At 47.1% G+C, this 16021-nt stretch overlaps 15 non-coding genes across 15 annotated transcripts; all 15 read left to right on the forward strand.

The window, feature by feature from the left end:
* The first annotated feature begins 603 nt into the window (after positions 1-603).
* On the forward strand, positions 604-676 carry TRNAV-AAC (transfer RNA valine (anticodon AAC)). The gene has a single exon. It is a non-coding gene; the product is annotated as a tRNA-Val (tRNA).
* Positions 677-964: 288 nt separating this feature from the next.
* Positions 965-1076, forward strand: TRNAL-CAA (transfer RNA leucine (anticodon CAA)). Its single transcript has 2 exons — positions 965-1002; positions 1031-1076. It is a non-coding gene; the product is annotated as a tRNA-Leu (tRNA).
* A 937-nt stretch (positions 1077-2013) lies between these two features.
* On the forward strand, positions 2014-2085 carry TRNAP-CGG (transfer RNA proline (anticodon CGG)). The gene has a single exon. It is a non-coding gene; the product is annotated as a tRNA-Pro (tRNA).
* An 887-nt stretch (positions 2086-2972) lies between these two features.
* Positions 2973-3044, forward strand: TRNAP-AGG (transfer RNA proline (anticodon AGG)). The gene has a single exon. It is a non-coding gene; the product is annotated as a tRNA-Pro (tRNA).
* A 748-nt stretch (positions 3045-3792) lies between these two features.
* Positions 3793-3904, forward strand: TRNAL-CAA (transfer RNA leucine (anticodon CAA)). The gene is made up of 2 exons: positions 3793-3830; positions 3859-3904. It is a non-coding gene; the product is annotated as a tRNA-Leu (tRNA).
* A 937-nt stretch (positions 3905-4841) lies between these two features.
* Positions 4842-4913, forward strand: TRNAP-CGG (transfer RNA proline (anticodon CGG)). The gene has a single exon. It is a non-coding gene; the product is annotated as a tRNA-Pro (tRNA).
* A 2755-nt stretch (positions 4914-7668) lies between these two features.
* On the forward strand, positions 7669-7740 carry TRNAP-CGG (transfer RNA proline (anticodon CGG)). Its single transcript has one exon. It is a non-coding gene; the product is annotated as a tRNA-Pro (tRNA).
* Positions 7741-9085: 1345 nt separating this feature from the next.
* Positions 9086-9158, forward strand: TRNAV-AAC (transfer RNA valine (anticodon AAC)). Its single transcript has one exon. It is a non-coding gene; the product is annotated as a tRNA-Val (tRNA).
* A 288-nt stretch (positions 9159-9446) lies between these two features.
* TRNAL-CAA (transfer RNA leucine (anticodon CAA)) lies at positions 9447-9558 on the forward strand. The gene is made up of 2 exons: positions 9447-9484; positions 9513-9558. It is a non-coding gene; the product is annotated as a tRNA-Leu (tRNA).
* Positions 9559-10495: 937 nt separating this feature from the next.
* On the forward strand, positions 10496-10567 carry TRNAP-CGG (transfer RNA proline (anticodon CGG)). Its single transcript has one exon. It is a non-coding gene; the product is annotated as a tRNA-Pro (tRNA).
* An 887-nt stretch (positions 10568-11454) lies between these two features.
* TRNAP-AGG (transfer RNA proline (anticodon AGG)) lies at positions 11455-11526 on the forward strand. Its single transcript has one exon. It is a non-coding gene; the product is annotated as a tRNA-Pro (tRNA).
* Positions 11527-12274: 748 nt separating this feature from the next.
* On the forward strand, positions 12275-12386 carry TRNAL-CAA (transfer RNA leucine (anticodon CAA)). The gene is made up of 2 exons: positions 12275-12312; positions 12341-12386. It is a non-coding gene; the product is annotated as a tRNA-Leu (tRNA).
* A 1394-nt stretch (positions 12387-13780) lies between these two features.
* TRNAV-UAC (transfer RNA valine (anticodon UAC)) lies at positions 13781-13853 on the forward strand. The gene has a single exon. It is a non-coding gene; the product is annotated as a tRNA-Val (tRNA).
* Positions 13854-14740: 887 nt separating this feature from the next.
* On the forward strand, positions 14741-14813 carry TRNAV-AAC (transfer RNA valine (anticodon AAC)). Its single transcript has one exon. It is a non-coding gene; the product is annotated as a tRNA-Val (tRNA).
* A 288-nt stretch (positions 14814-15101) lies between these two features.
* Positions 15102-15213, forward strand: TRNAL-CAA (transfer RNA leucine (anticodon CAA)). The gene is made up of 2 exons: positions 15102-15139; positions 15168-15213. It is a non-coding gene; the product is annotated as a tRNA-Leu (tRNA).
* Positions 15214-16021: the final 808 nt, after the last annotated feature.

Raw genomic sequence — 16021 nt, forward strand, 5'->3', positions numbered from 1 at the left:
CTTGTTCGATGACGGCCATGGAAAAGACAGCAACCATATTGCAGAAGAGAGCAGCATGTGCAGTTGCTTGCTTTGGGTGAATCATTCACCAACTCGCTGCCAATAACCCCCGGAGCCAGTGCAAAAGGTGACTCTTGTGTGCCTCGGCTCGTTGGTCTACGGGTATGATTCTTGCTTAGGGTGCGAGAGGTCCTGGGTTTAAATCCCGGACGAGCCCTTTTTTAGAGGTAAACATACGAATCCTACTCAAAACTCACAATGCCTGACTATTTCTCATTACACTCGGCGCATTGTTGCACAAATTATTTTGAACCTCAGAAGAAAAACGGATATCCATGCTTTTTCTGCCTTCATGCTTAGTCTGTGTGTGTCCCAGGTGATGCTTTCCCAAGCTGTACTTGCTGGCATTTAGGCATCAGATATTTGTCTGTCGATGCCTGCATAAGTACATTTTTAATACGTCTAATTGCAAGCATGTTGGCTGATATCTCTGCAGTTTTCACACTTGCTCCTCCCTTTCTGAGTGGCTGCTGATACAGCAGAATAGAAGTAGAGAGAATCCTTGAGAGGAACCTTGCTCTAACAGTAAAACACAGCAAGTTAGTTTCTGTAGTGTAGTGGTCATCACGTTCGCCTAACACGCGAAAGGTCCCCGGTTCGAGACCGGGCAGAAACACTGTGCATGAGCTGCTTTTATGTGCACCCTCTAAAACCTTATTATCTCAATGCAAGCTTAAGAAGAGGCGGTCCATGAACCCAGCGAGCCGTGGGAAACTTCCTTTACTTTTACAAGACGAAACAAAGTAATCCGCATCCATCAGTGGTCGCTCTTGTGCCTAGCTTTTTTTTTATCATGCCATGTTGTATTGTGGGGCCTTTACACCTGTGACATTGCTGCGAACGCTGTAAGTTCAAACATTAGCAAGTGCAGACAGAAGAGTCAGACCTGTACATAGCCAGGGCTGTCAGGATGGCCGAGTGGTCTAAGGCGCCAGACTCAAGAGAGCTTGATCTTCAGTGCAACTGAGACTTCTGGTCTCCTCATGGAGGCGTGGGTTCAAATCCCACTTCTGACAGGTCTCTTTTACACCCTTAAATCGTCCTGTTTTTTGAAGTGCATTCCCCACACACCACAATCTTTGCATGGACCTGTGACATATGACGAGAAATCCACCAACGATCAGGCTGGGCCCTCAATCACAATTCCATGTATTCCTGGAAGGGACACCTGAGGCACACCTTCCGTTAAATTTGCACTCCATCACACTAACTGCCGTGCTGGTTTCTCATTAAGAAGTTGATCGCATCTTTGTTGTGAGGCTCTCCTGCCACCTTTTGGGCGGAGAAGGCACTGTCCCTGCAACAACACAGGCAGACATGTTCAACAGGGCTTCCTGGTTATGTGGGAGGAGCAGATTGTCATTGGTCCCCCCTTGCGAATTTTAATTTACATAAGGAAGACAGCAAGGTAGCTGGGAGTAGGCAGTACACACGGACATTGAACTCTATCTTGTGATTTGCAGCCAATTCTAGATTGAGGCAGGAGGAAAGGAGGTGACTTGCCCAACAATGGCCAGTCTGGGAATTCAGCCACCCTGGGTCTCCCAGGTGAGTGTTTCAGTCCTGCGAGCCACTCATATAAATCTCGCCTGATCGAGCCTGATCGAGCGCTGAGTGAGCATGTTTGAATCCAAGAATCAAATGCCTCTTTCTTAGGAGCAAGAATTTGCAGGCCCTCCCTTGCTTCTGGGGTGGAAGTTTATGGGGCAAAGGTCCAGGACTTGCAGAGAAGTACAAGTGCCAGAAAGTGCCTGCAGTTCTCATCAGTGCCTTTTTTCTGCTCACTGGCAGCTAGGATATCGGCTGATCCCTTCCTTGCAAGAGTGAAAAAATCAACACCTTGAGAGAAAACATGACTTTGTGTGGCTCACATAGAGAGAGAGCAGCCAAATAGCACTGCTTTGTTTCTGAAAGACGCATCAGAAATTGTTCAAATTGCCGATAGGGGAATCAGGCTCGTTGGTCTAGGGGTATGATTCTCGCTTCGGGTGCGAGAGGACCCGGGTTCAAATCCCGGACGAGCCCATGCTGTGGAATTATTTTTAGGCTGCTTATTATATAGGACCCTTTCTTCTTTTCAGTGCTATAAGACGCCGTGTATGGTGAGAAAGTTCCTTTCCCTGCACGCTGTTTCCCACTTTTGGCGTATAGAATTTCAGTGCCGGACTTCTTTGCAACTGCTTTTCTGGGGTGGAGCATCAGTGTAGGAACATTAAATTCAAAGTGTTTTTCTAGTGTGATTTCAGGTATGGTTTTAAAATCGCCTTTTGGAATAAAAGTGGTCCTCGTTCCTTTCTTCCAAAGAAAGAGATCGGGTAAGGAGGGTCCAACGTTGAGCTTCATGGACATTGGCCCTTGGTCTGTGCTTTCCAGCCCACTACATGCCAAGAAGATTGCTGCAAGAGTATCTGTTTCTGTGGTGTAGTGGTTATCACGTTCGCGTTACACGCGAAAGGTCCCAGGTTCGAGACCGGGCAGAAACAGCAGCTTATTGATTGCATTTACTCTCTCAACTTATAGGAAAGCTGAGATAATGGAAGCTGTCTATTCCTCACCAGCGTGACGTACTGTGCTCCAGGGGCATCAGTGACAGCTCACAAAGAGAAGTGACGATAGTTTGCGCCATTCGTTTGCACGTCCTTTTGTACTGAAGGGTGGGCCTACTTGATGAAAGCAAGGCATGAGAGCAGAAATTGTTTTATTGTCCTCACCGAGAGCATACACCTAGAGCAAACAAAATGTCTGAAGGATGGAGGCATTTTCATTTCTTGTTCGATGACGGCCATGGAAAAGACAGCAACCATATTGCAGAAGAGAGCAGCATGTGCAGTTGCTTGCTTTGGGTGAATCATTCACCAACTCGCTTCCAATAACCCCCGGAGCCGGTGCAAAAGGTGACTCTTGTGTGCCTCGGCTCGTTGGTCTAGGGGTATGATTCTCGCTTAGGGTGCGAGAGGTCCCGGGTTCAAATCCCGGACGAGCCCTTTTTTAGAGGTAAACATACGAATCCTACTCAAAACTGACAATGCCTGACTATTTCTCATTACACTCGGCGCATTGTTGCACAAATTATTTTGAACCTCAGAAGAAAAACGGATATCCATGCTTTTTCTGCCTTCATGCTTAGTCTGTGTGTGTCCCAGGTGATGCTTTCCCAAGCTGTACTTGCTGGCATTTAGGCATCAGATATTTGTCTGTCGATGCCTGCATAAGTAAATTTTTAATACGTCTAATTGCAAACATGTTGGCTGATATCTCTGCAGTTTTCACACTTGCTCCTCGCTTTCTGAGTGGCTGCTGATACAGCAGAATAGAAGTAGAGAGAATCCTTGAGAGGAACCTTGCTCTAACAGTAAAACACAGCAAGTTAGTTTCTGTAGTGTAGTGGTCATCTCGTTCGCCTAACACTCGAAAGGTCCCCGGTTCGAGACCGGGCAGAAACACTGTGCATGAGCTGCTTTTATGTGCACCCTCTAAAACCTTATTATCTCAATGCAAGCTTAAGAAGAGGCGGTCCATGAACCCAGCGAGCCGTGGGAAACTTCCTTTACTTTTCCAAGACGAAACAAAGTAATCCGCATCCATCAGTGGTCGCTCTTGTGCCTAGCTTTTTTTTTTATCATGCCATGTTGTATTGTGGGGCCTTTACACCTGTGACATTGCTGCGAACGCTTTAAGTGCAAACATTAGCAAGTTCAGACAGAAGAGTCAGACCTGTACATAGCCAGGGCTGTCAGGATGGCCGAGTGGTCTAAGGCGCCAGACTCAAGAGAGCTTGATCTTCAGTGCAACTGAGACTTCTGGTCTCCTCATGGAGGCGTGGGTTCAAATCCCACTTCTGACAGGTCTCTTTTACACCCTTAAATCGTCCTGTTTTTTGCAGTGCATTCCCCACACACCACAATCTTTGCACGGACCTGTAACATATGACGAGAAATCCACCAACGATCAGGCTGGGCCCTCAATCACAATTCCATGTATTCCTGGAAGGGACACCTCAGGCACACCTTCCGTTAAATTTGCACTCCATCAACCTAACTGCCGTGCTGGTTTCTCATTAAGCAGTTGATCCCATCTTTGTTGTGAGGCTCTCCTGCCACCTTTTGGGCGGAGAAGGCACTGTCCCTGCAACAACACAGGCAGACATGTTCAACAGGGCTTCCTGGTTATGTGGGAGGAGCAGATTGTCATTGGTCCCCCCTTGCGAATTTTAATTTACATAAGGAAGACAGAGAGGTAGCTGGGAGTAGGCAGTACACACGGACATTGAACTCTATCTTGTGATTTGCAGCCAATTCTAGATTGAGGCAGGAGGAAAGGAGGTGACTTGCCCAACAATGGCCATTCTGGGAATTCAGTCACCCTGGGTCTCCCAGGTGAGTGTTTCAGTCCTGCGAGCCACTCATATAAATCTCGCTTGATTGAGCACATGTGAGCGCTGCGTGAGCATGTTTGAATCCAAGAATCAAACGCTTCTTTCTTAGAAGCAAGAATTGGCAGGCCCTCCCTTGCTTCTGGGGTGGAAGTTTATGGGGCAAGGGTCCAGGACTTGCAGAGAAGTACAAGTGCCAGAAAGTGCCTGCAGTTCTCATCAGTGCCTTTTTTCTGCTCTCTGGCAGCTAGGATATCGGCTGATCCCTTCCTTGCAAGATTGAAAAAAACAACACCTTGAGAGAAAACATGACTTTGTGTGGCTCACATAGAGAGAGAGCAGCCAAATAGCACTGCTTTGTTTCTGAAAGACGCATCAGAAATTGTTCAAATTGCCGACAGGGGAATCAGGCTCGTTGGTCTAGGGGTATGATTCTCGCTTCGGGTGCGAGAGGTCCCGGGTTCAAATCCCGGACGAGCCCATGCTGTGGAATTATTTTTAGGCTGCTTATTATATAGGACCATTTCTTCTTTTCAATGCTATAAGACGCCGTGTATGGTGAGAAAGTTCCTTTCCCTGCACGCTGTTTCCTACTTTTGGCGTATAGAATTTCAGTGCCGGACTTCTTTGCAACTGCTTTTCTGGGGTGGACCATCAGTGTAGGAACATTAAATTCAAAGTGTTTTTCTAGTGTGATTTCAGGTATGGTTTTAAAATCGCCTTTTGGAATAAAAGTGGTCCTCGTTCCTTTCTTCCAAAGAAAGAGATCGGGTAAGGAGGGTCCAACGTTGAGCTTCATGGACATTGGCCCTTGGTCTGTGCTTTCCAGCCCACTACATGCCAAGAAGATTGCTGCAAGAGTATCTGTTTCTGTGGTGTAGTGGTTATCACGTTTGCTTTACACGCGAAAGGTCACTGGTTCGAGACTGGGCAGAAACAGCAGCTTATTGTTTGCATTTACTCTCTCAACTTATAGGAAAGCTGAGATAATGGAAGCTGTCTATCCTTCACCAGCGTGACGTACTGTGCTCCAGGGGCATCAGTGACAGCTCAAAAAGAGAAGTGACGATAGTTTGCGCCATTCGTTTGCACGTCCTTTTGTACTGAAGGGTGGGCCTACTTGATGAAAGCAAGGCATGAGAGCAGAAATTGTTTTATTGTCCTCACCGAGAGCATACACCTAGAGCAAACAAAATATCTGAAGGATGGAGGCATTTTCATTTCTTGTTCGATGACGGCCATGGAAAAGACAGCAACCATATTGCAGAAGAGAGCAGCATGTGCAGTTGCTTGCTTTGGGTGAATCATTCACCAACTCGCTGCCAATAACCCCCGGAGCCAGTGCAAAAGGTGACTCTTGTGTGCCTCGGCTCGTTGGTCTAGGGGTATGATTCTCGCTTAGGGTGCGAGAGGTCCTGGGTTTAAATCCCGGACGAGCCCTTTTTTAGAGGTAAACATACGAATCCTACTCAAAACTCACAATGCCTGACTATTTCTCATTACACTCGGCGCATTGTTGCACAAATTATTTTGAACCTCAGAAGAAGAACGGATATCCATGCTTTTTCTGCCTTCATGCTTAGTCTGTGTGTGTCCCAGGTGATGCTTTCCCAAGCTGTACTTGCTGGCATTTAGGCATCAGATATTTGTCTGTCGATGCCTGCATAAGTAAATTTTTAATACGTCTAATTGCAAGCATGTTGGCTGATATCTCTGCAGTTTTCACACTTGCTCCTCGCTTTCTGAGAGGCTGCTGATACAGCAGAAGAGAAGTAGAGAGAATCCTTGAGAGGAACCTTGCTCTAACAGTAAAACACAGCAAGTTAGTTTCTGTAGTGTAGTGGTCATCACGTTCACCTAACACGCGAAAGGTCCCCGGTTCGAGACCGGGCAGAAACACTGTGCATGAGCTGCTTTTATGTGCACCCTCTAAAACCTTTTTATCTCAATGCAAGCTTAAGAAGAGGCAGTCCATGAACCCAGCGAGCCGTGGGAAACTTCCTTTACTTTTGCAAGACGAAACAAAGTAATCCGCATCCATCAGTGGTCGCTCTTGTGCCTAGCTTTTTTTTTATTATGCCATGTTGTATTGTGGGGCCTTTACACCTGTGACATTGCTGCGAACGCTGTAAGTGCAAACATTAGCAAGTGCAGACAGAAGAGTCAGACCTGTACATAGCCAGGGCTGTCAGGATGGCCGAGTGGTCTAAGGCGCCAGACTCAAGAGAGCTTGATCTTCAGTGCAACTGAGACTTCTGGGCTCCTCATGGAGGCGTGGGTTCAAATCCCACTTCTGACAGGTCTCTTTTACACCCTTAAATCGTCCTGTTTTTTGCAGTGCATTCCCCACACACCACAATCTTTGCACGGACCTGTAACATATGACGAGAAATCCACCAACGATCAGGCTGGGCCCTCAATCACAATTCCATGTATTCCTGGAAGGGACACCTCAGGCACACCTTCCGTTAAATTTGCACTCCATCAACCTAACTGCCGTGCTGGTTTCTCATTAAGCAGTTGATCCCATCTTTGTTGTGAGGCTCTCCTGCCACCTTTTGGGCGGAGAAGGCACTGTCCCTGCAACAACACAGGCAGACATGTTCAACAGGGCTTCCTGGTTATGTGGGAGGAGCAGATTGTCATTGGTCCCCCCTTGCGAATTTTAATTTACATAAGGAAGACAGAGAGGTAGCTGGGAGTAGGCAGTCCACACGGACATTGAACTCTATCTTGTGATTTGCAGCCAATTCTAGATTGAGGCAGGAGGAAAGGAGGTGACGTGCCCAACAATGGCCATTCTGGGAATTCAGTCACCCTGGGTCTCCCAGGTGAGTGTTTCAGTCCTGCGAGCCACTCATATAAATCTCGCCTGATCGAGCACATGTGAGCGCTGAGTGAGCATGTTTGAATCCAAGAATCAAACGCTTCTTTCTTAGAAGCAAGAATTGGCAGGCCCTCCCTTGCTTCTGTAGTGGAAGTTTATGGGGCAAGGGTCCAGGACTTGCAGAGAAGTACAAGTGCCAGAAAGTGCCTGCAGTTCTCATTGGTGCCTTTTTTCTGCTCACTGGCAGCTAGGATATCGGCTGATCCCTTCCTTGCAAGAGTGAAAAAAACAACACCTTGAGAGAAAACATGACTTTGTGTGGCTCACATAGAGAGAGAGCAGCCAAATAGCACTGCTTTGTTTCTGAAAGACGCATCAGAAATTGTTCAAATTGCCGACAGGGGAATCAGGCTCGTTGGTCTAGGGGTATGATTCTCGCTTCGGCTGCGAGAGGACCCGGGTTCAAATCCCGGACGAGCCCATGCTGTGGAATTATTTTTAGGCTGCTTATTATATAGGACCCTTTCTTCTTTTCAGTGCTATAAGACGCCGTGTATGGTGAGAAAGTTCCTTTCCCTGCACGCTGTTTCCCACTTTTGGCGTATAGAATTTCAGTGCCGGACTTCTTTGCAACTGCTTTTCTGGGGTGGACCATCAGTGTAGGAACATTAAATTCAAAGTGTTTTTCTAGTGAGATTTCAGGTATGGTTTTAAAATCGCCTTTTGGAATAAAAGTGGTCCTCGTTCCTTTCTTCCAAAGAAAGAGATCGGGTAAGGAGGGTCCAACGTTGAGCTTCATGGACATTGGCCCTTGGTCTGTGCTTTCCAGCCCACTACATGCCAAGAAGATTGCTGCAAGAATATCTGTTTCTGTGGTGTAGTGGTTATCACGTTTGCTTTACACGCGAAAAGTCCCTGGTTCGAGACCGGGCAGAAACAGCAGCTTATTGTTTGCATTTACTCTCTCAACTTATAGGAAAGCTGAGATAATGGAAGCTGTCTATCCCTCACCAGCGTGACGTACTGTGCTCCAGGGGCATCAGTGACAGCTCAAAAAGAGAAGTGAAGATAGTTTGCGCCATTCGTTTGCACGTCCTTTTGTACTGAAGGGTGGGCCTACTTGATGAAAGCAAGGCATGAGAGCAGAAATTGTTTTATTGTCCTCACCGAGAGCATACACCTAGAGCAAACAAAATGTCTGAAGGATGGAGGCATTTTCATTTCTTGTTCGATGACGGCCATGGAAAAGACAGCAACCATATTGCAGAAGAGAGCAGCATGTGCAGTTGCTTGCTTTGGGTGAATCATTCACCAACTCGCTGCCAATAACCCCCGGAGCCAGTGCAAAAGGTGACTCTTGTGTGCCTCGGCTCGTTGGTCTACGGGTATGATTCTTGCTTAGGGTGCGAGAGGTCCTGGGTTTAAATCCCGGACGAGCCCTTTTTTAGAGGTAAACATACGAATCCTACTCAAAACTCACAATGCCTGACTATTTCTCATTACACTCGGCGCATTGTTGCACAAATTATTTTGAACCTCAGAAGAAAAACGGATATCCATGCTTTTTCTGCCTTCATGCTTAGTCTGTGTGTGTCCCAGGTGATGCTTTCCCAAGCTGTACTTGCTGGCATTTAGGCATCAGATATTTGTCTGTCGATGCCTGCATAAGTACATTTTTAATACGTCTAATTGCAAGCATGTTGGCTGATATCTCTGCAGTTTTCACACTTGCTCCTCCCTTTCTGAGTGGCTGCTGATACAGCAGAATAGAAGTAGAGAGAATCCTTGAGAGGAACCTTGCTCTAACAGTAAAACACAGCAAGTTAGTTTCTGTAGTGTAGTGGTCATCACGTTCGCCTAACACGCGAAAGGTCCCCGGTTCGAGACCGGGCAGAAACACTGTGCATGAGCTGCTTTTATGTGCACCCTCTAAAACCTTATTATCTCAATGCAAGCTTAAGAAGAGGCGGTCCATGAACCCAGCGAGCCGTGGGAAACTTCCTTTACTTTTACAAGACGAAACAAAGTAATCCGCATCCATCAGTGGTCGCTCTTGTGCCTAGCTTTTTTTTTATCATGCCATGTTGTATTGTGGGGCCTTTACACCTGTGACATTGCTGCGAACGCTGTAAGTTCAAACATTAGCAAGTGCAGACAGAAGAGTCAGACCTGTACATAGCCAGGGCTGTCAGGATGGCCGAGTGGTCTAAGGCGCCAGACTCAAGAGAGCTTGATCTTCAGTGCAACTGAGACTTCTGGTCTCCTCATGGAGGCGTGGGTTCAAATCCCACTTCTGACAGGTCTCTTTTACACCCTTAAATCGTCCTGTTTTTTGAAGTGCATTCCCCACACACCACAATCTTTGCATGGACCTGTGACATATGACGAGAAATCCACCAACGATCAGGCTGGGCCCTCAATCACAATTCCATGTATTCCTGGAAGGGACACCTGAGGCACACCTTCCGTTAAATTTGCACTCCATCACACTAACTGCCGTGCTGGTTTCTCATTAAGAAGTTGATCGCATCTTTGTTGTGAGGCTCTCCTGCCACCTTTTGGGCGGAGAAGGCACTGTCCCTGCAACAACACAGGCAGACATGTTCAACAGGGCTTCCTGGTTATGTGGGAGGAGCAGATTGTCATTGGTCCCCCCTTGCGAATTTTAATTTACATAAGGAAGACAGCAAGGTAGCTGGGAGTAGGCAGTACACACGGACATTGAACTCTATCTTGTGATTTGCAGCCAATTCTAGATTGAGGCAGGAGGAAAGGAGGTGACTTGCCCAACAATGGCCAGTCTGGGAATTCAGCCACCCTGGGTCTCCCAGGTGAGTGTTTCAGTCCTGCGAGCCACTCATATAAATCTCGCCTGATCGAGCCTGATCGAGCGCTGAGTGAGCATGTTTGAATCCAAGAATCAAATGCCTCTTTCTTAGGAGCAAGAATTTGCAGGCCCTCCCTTGCTTCTGGGGTGGAAGTTTATGGGGCAAAGGTCCAGGACTTGCAGAGAAGTACAAGTGCCAGAAAGTGCCTGCAGTTCTCATCAGTGCCTTTTTTCTGCTCACTGGCAGCTAGGATATCGGCTGATCCCTTCCTTGCAAGAGTGAAAAAATCAACACCTTGAGAGAAAACATGACTTTGTGTGGCTCACATAGAGAGAGAGCAGCCAAATAGCACTGCTTTGTTTCTGAAAGACGCATCAGAAATTGTTCAAATTGCCGATAGGGGAATCAGGCTCGTTGGTCTAGGGGTATGATTCTCGCTTCGGGTGCGAGAGGACCCGGGTTCAAATCCCGGACGAGCCCATGCTGTGGAATTATTTTTAGGCTGCTTATTATATAGGACCCTTTCTTCTTTTCAGTGCTATAAGACGCCGTGTATGGTGAGAAAGTTCCTTTCCCTGCACGCTGTTTCCCACTTTTGGCGTATAGAATTTCAGTGCCGGACTTCTTTGCAACTGCTTTTCTGGGGTGGAGCATCAGTGTAGGAACATTAAATTCAAAGTGTTTTTCTAGTGTGATTTCAGGTATGGTTTTAAAATCGCCTTTTGGAATAAAAGTGGTCCTCGTTCCTTTCTTCCAAAGAAAGAGATCGGGTAAGGAGGGTCCAACGTTGAGCTTCATGGACATTGGCCCTTGGTCTGTGCTTTCCAGCCCACTACATGCCAAGAAGATTGCTGCAAGAGTATCTGTTTCTGTGGTGTAGTGGTTATCACGTTCGCGTTACACGCGAAAGGTCCCAGGTTCGAGACCGGGCAGAAACAGCAGCTTATTGATTGCATTTACTCTCTCAACTTATAGGAAAGCTGAGATAATGGAAGCTGTCTATTCCTCACCAGCGTGACGTACTGTGCTCCAGGGGCATCAGTGACAGCTCACAAAGAGAAGTGACGATAGTTTGCGCCATTCGTTTGCACGTCCTTTTGTACTGAAGGGTGGGCCTACTTGATGAAAGCAAGGCATGAGAGCAGAAATTGTTTTATTGTCCTCACCGAGAGCATACACCTAGAGCAAACAAAATGTCTGAAGGATGGAGGCATTTTCATTTCTTGTTCGATGACGGCCATGGAAAAGACAGCAACCATATTGCAGAAGAGAGCAGCATGTGCAGTTGCTTGCTTTGGGTGAATCATTCACCAACTCGCTTCCAATAACCCCCGGAGCCGGTGCAAAAGGTGACTCTTGTGTGCCTCGGCTCGTTGGTCTAGGGGTATGATTCTCGCTTAGGGTGCGAGAGGTCCCGGGTTCAAATCCCGGACGAGCCCTTTTTTAGAGGTAAACATACGAATCCTACTCAAAACTGACAATGCCTGACTATTTCTCATTACACTCGGCGCATTGTTGCACAAATTATTTTGAACCTCAGAAGAAAAACGGATATCCATGCTTTTTCTGCCTTCATGCTTAGTCTGTGTGTGTCCCAGGTGATGCTTTCCCAAGCTGTACTTGCTGGCATTTAGGCATCAGATATTTGTCTGTCGATGCCTGCATAAGTAAATTTTTAATACGTCTAATTGCAAACATGTTGGCTGATATCTCTGCAGTTTTCACACTTGCTCCTCGCTTTCTGAGTGGCTGCTGATACAGCAGAATAGAAGTAGAGAGAATCCTTGAGAGGAACCTTGCTCTAACAGTAAAACACAGCAAGTTAGTTTCTGTAGTGTAGTGGTCATCTCGTTCGCCTAACACTCGAAAGGTCCCCGGTTCGAGACCGGGCAGAAACACTGTGCATGAGCTGCTTTTATGTGCACCCTCTAAAACCTTATTATCTCAATGCAAGCTTAAGAAGAGGCGGTCCATGAACCCAGCGAGCCGTGGGAAACTTCCTTTACTTTTCCAAGACGAAACAAAGTAATCCGCATCCATCAGTGGTCGCTCTTGTGCCTAGCTTTTTTTTTTATCATGCCATGTTGTATTGTGGGGCCTTTACACCTGTGACATTGCTGCGAACGCTTTAAGTGCAAACATTAGCAAGTTCAGACAGAAGAGTCAGACCTGTACATAGCCAGGGCTGTCAGGATGGCCGAGTGGTCTAAGGCGCCAGACTCAAGAGAGCTTGATCTTCAGTGCAACTGAGACTTCTGGTCTCCTCATGGAGGCGTGGGTTCAAATCCCACTTCTGACAGGTCTCTTTTACACCCTTAAATCGTCCTGTTTTTTGCAGTGCATTCCCCACACACCACAATCTTTGCACGGACCTGTAACATATGACGAGAAATCCACCAACGATCAGGCTGGGCCCTCAATCACAATTCCATGTATTCCTGGAAGGGACACCTCAGGCACACCTTCCGTTAAATTTGCACTCCATCAACCTAACTGCCGTGCTGGTTTCTCATTAAGCAGTTGATCCCATCTTTGTTGTGAGGCTCTCCTGCCACCTTTTGGGCGGAGAAGGCACTGTCCCTGCAACAACACAGGCAGACATGTTCAACAGGGCTTCCTGGTTATGTGGGAGGAGCAGATTGTCATTGGTCCCCCCTTGCGAATTTTAATTTACATAAGGAAGACAGAGAGGTAGCTGGGAGTAGGCAGTACACACGGACATTGAACTCTATCTTGTGATTTGCAGCCAATTCTAGATTGAGGCAGGAGGAAAGGAGGTGACTTGCCCAACAATGGCCATTCTGGGAATTCAGTCACCCTGGGTCTCCCAGGTGAGTGTTTCAGTCCTGCGAGCCACTCATATAAATCTCGCTTGATTGAGCACATGTGAGCGCTGCGTGAGCATGTTTGAATCCAAGAATCAAACGCTTCTTTCTTAGAAGCAAGAATTGGCAGGCCCTCCCTTGCTTCTGGGGTGGAAGTTTATGGGGCAAGGGTCCAGGACTTGCAGAGAAGTACAAGTGCCAGAAAGTGCCTGCAGTTCTCATCAGTGCCTTTTTTCTGCTCTCTGGCAGCTAGGATATCGGCTGATCCCTTCCTTGCAAGATTGAAAAAAACAACACCTTGAGAGAAAACATGACTTTGTGTGGCTCACATAGAGAGAGAGCAGCCAAATAGCACTGCTTTGTTTCTGAAAGACGCATCAGAAATTGTTCAAATTGCCAACAGGGGAGTCAGGCTCGTTGGTCTAGGGGTATGATTCTTGCTTCGGGTGCGAGAGGTCCTGGGTTCAAATCCCGGACGAGCCCAGGCTGTGGAATTATTTTTAGGCTGCTTATTATATAGGACCATTTCTTCTTTTCAATGCTATAAGACGCCGTGTATGGTGAGAAAGTTCCTTTCCCTGCACGCTGTTTCCCACTTTTGGCGTATAGAATTTCAGTGCCGGACTTCTTTGCAACTGCTTTTCTGGGGTGGACCATCAGTGTAGGAACATTAAATTCAAAGTGTTTTTCTAGTGTGATTTCAGGTATGGTTTTAAAATCGCCTTTTGGAATAAAAGTGGTCCTCGTTCCTTTCTTCCAAAGAAAGAGATCGGGTAAGGAGGGTCCAACGTTGAGCTTCATGGACATTGGCTCTTGGTCTGTGCTTTCCAGCCCACTACATGCCAAGAAGATTGCTGCAAGAGTATCTGTTTCTGTGGTGTAGTGGTTATCACGTTCGCTTTACACGCGAAAGGTCCCTGGTTCGAGACCAGGCAGAAACAGCAGCTTATTGTTTGCATTTACTCTCTCAACTTATAGGAAAGCTGAGATAATGGAAGCTGTCTATCCCTCACCAGCGTGACGTACTGTGCTCCAGGGGCATCAGTGACAGCTCAAAAAGAGAAGTGACGATAGTTTGCGCCATTCGTTTGCTCGTCCTTTTGTACTGAAGGGTGGGCCTGCTTGATGAAAGCAAGGCATGAGAGCAGAAATTGTTTTTTAGTCCTCACCGAGAGCATACACCTAGAGCAAACAAAATGTCTGAAGGATGGAGGCATTTTCATTTCTTGTTCGATGACGGCCATGGAAAAGACAGCAACCATATTGCAGAAGAGAGCAGCATGTGCAGTTGCTTGCTTTGGGTGAATCATTCACCAACTCGCTGCCAATAACCCTCGGAGCCAGTGCAAAAGGTGACTCTTGTGTGCCTCGGCTCGTTGGTCTAGGGGTATGATTCTCGCTTAGGGTGCGAGAGGTCCTTGGTTTAAATCCCGGACGAGCCCTTTTTTAGAGGTAAACATACGAATCCTACTCAAAACTCACAATGCCTGACTATTTCTCATTACACTCGGCGCATTGTTGCACAAATTATTTTGAACCTCAGAAGAAAAACGGATATCCATGCTTTTTCTGCCTTCATGCTTAGTCTGTGTGTATCCCAGGTGATGCTTTCCCAAGCTGTACTTGCTGGCATTTAGGCATCAGATATTTGTCTGTCGATGCCTGCATAAGTACATTTTTAATACGTCTAATTGCAAGCATCTTGGCTGATATCTCTGCAGTTTTCACACTTGCTCCTCCCTTTCTGAGTGGCTGCTGATACAGCAGAATAGAAGTAGAGAGAATCCTTGAGAGGAACCTTGCTCTAACAGTAAAACACAGAAAGTTAGTTTCTGTAGTGTAGTGGTCATCACGTTCGCCTAACACGCGAAAGGTCCCCGGTTCGAGACCGGGCAGAAACACTGTGCATGAGCTGCTTTTATGTGCACCCTCTAAAACCTTATTATCTCATTGCAAGCTTAAGAAGAGGCGGTCCATGAACCCAGCGAGCCGTGGGAAACTTCCTTTACTTTTGCAAGACGAAACAAAGTAATCCGCATCCATCAGTGGTCGCTCTTGTGCCTAACTTTTTTTTTATTATGCCATGTTGTATTGTGGGGCCTTTACACCTGTGACATTGCTGCGAACGCTGTAAGTGCAAACATTAGCAAGTGCAGACAGAAGAGTCAGACCTGTACATAGCCAGGGCTGTCAGGATGGCCGAGTGGTCTAAGGCGCCAGACTCAAGAGAGCTTGATCTTCAGTGCAACTGAGACTTCTGGTCTCCTCATGGAGGCGTGGGTTCAAATCCCACTTCTGACAGGTCTCTTTTACACCCTTAAATCTTCCTGTTTTTTGCAGTGCATTCCCCACACATCACAATCTTTGCACGGACCTGTAACATATGACGAGAAATCCACCAACGATCAGGCTGGGCCCTCAATCACAATTCCATGTATTCCTGGAAGGGACACCTCAGGCACACCTTCCGTTAAATTTGCACTCCATCACACTAACTGCCGTGCTGATTTCTCATTAAGCAGCTGATCCCATCTTTGTTGTGAAGCTCTCCTGCCACCTTTTGGGCGGAGAAGGAACTGTCCCTGCAACAACACAGGCAGACATGTTCAACAGGGCTTCCTGGTTATGTGGGAGGAGCAGATTGTCATTGGTCCCCCCTTGCGAATTTTAATTTACATAAGGAAGACAGAGAGGTAGCTGGGAGTAGGCAGTACACACGGACATTGAACTCTATCTTGTGATTTGCAGCCAATTCTAGATTGAGGCAGGAGGAAAGGAGGTGACTTGCCCAACAATGGCCATTCTGGGAATTCAGCCACCCTGGGTCTCCCAGGTGAGTGTTTCAGTCCTGCGAGCCACTCATATAAATCTCGCCTGATCTCGCCTGATCGAGCGCTGAGTGAGCGTGTTTGAATCCAAGAATCAAACGCCTCTTTCTTAGGAGCAAGAATTGGCAGGCCCTCCCTTGCTTCTGGGGTGGAAGTTAATGGGGCAAGGGTCCAGGACTTGCAGAGAAGTACAAGTGCCAGAAAGTGCCTGCAGTTCTCATCAGTGCCTTTTTTCTGCTCACTGGCAGCTAGGATATCGGCTGATCCCTTCCTTGCAAGAT

The sequence above is a fragment of the Triturus cristatus genome, chromosome 10 (genome assembly GCF_964204655.1).
Source record: "Triturus cristatus chromosome 10, aTriCri1.1, whole genome shotgun sequence".
NCBI lineage: Eukaryota > Metazoa > Chordata > Amphibia > Caudata > Salamandridae > Triturus > Triturus cristatus.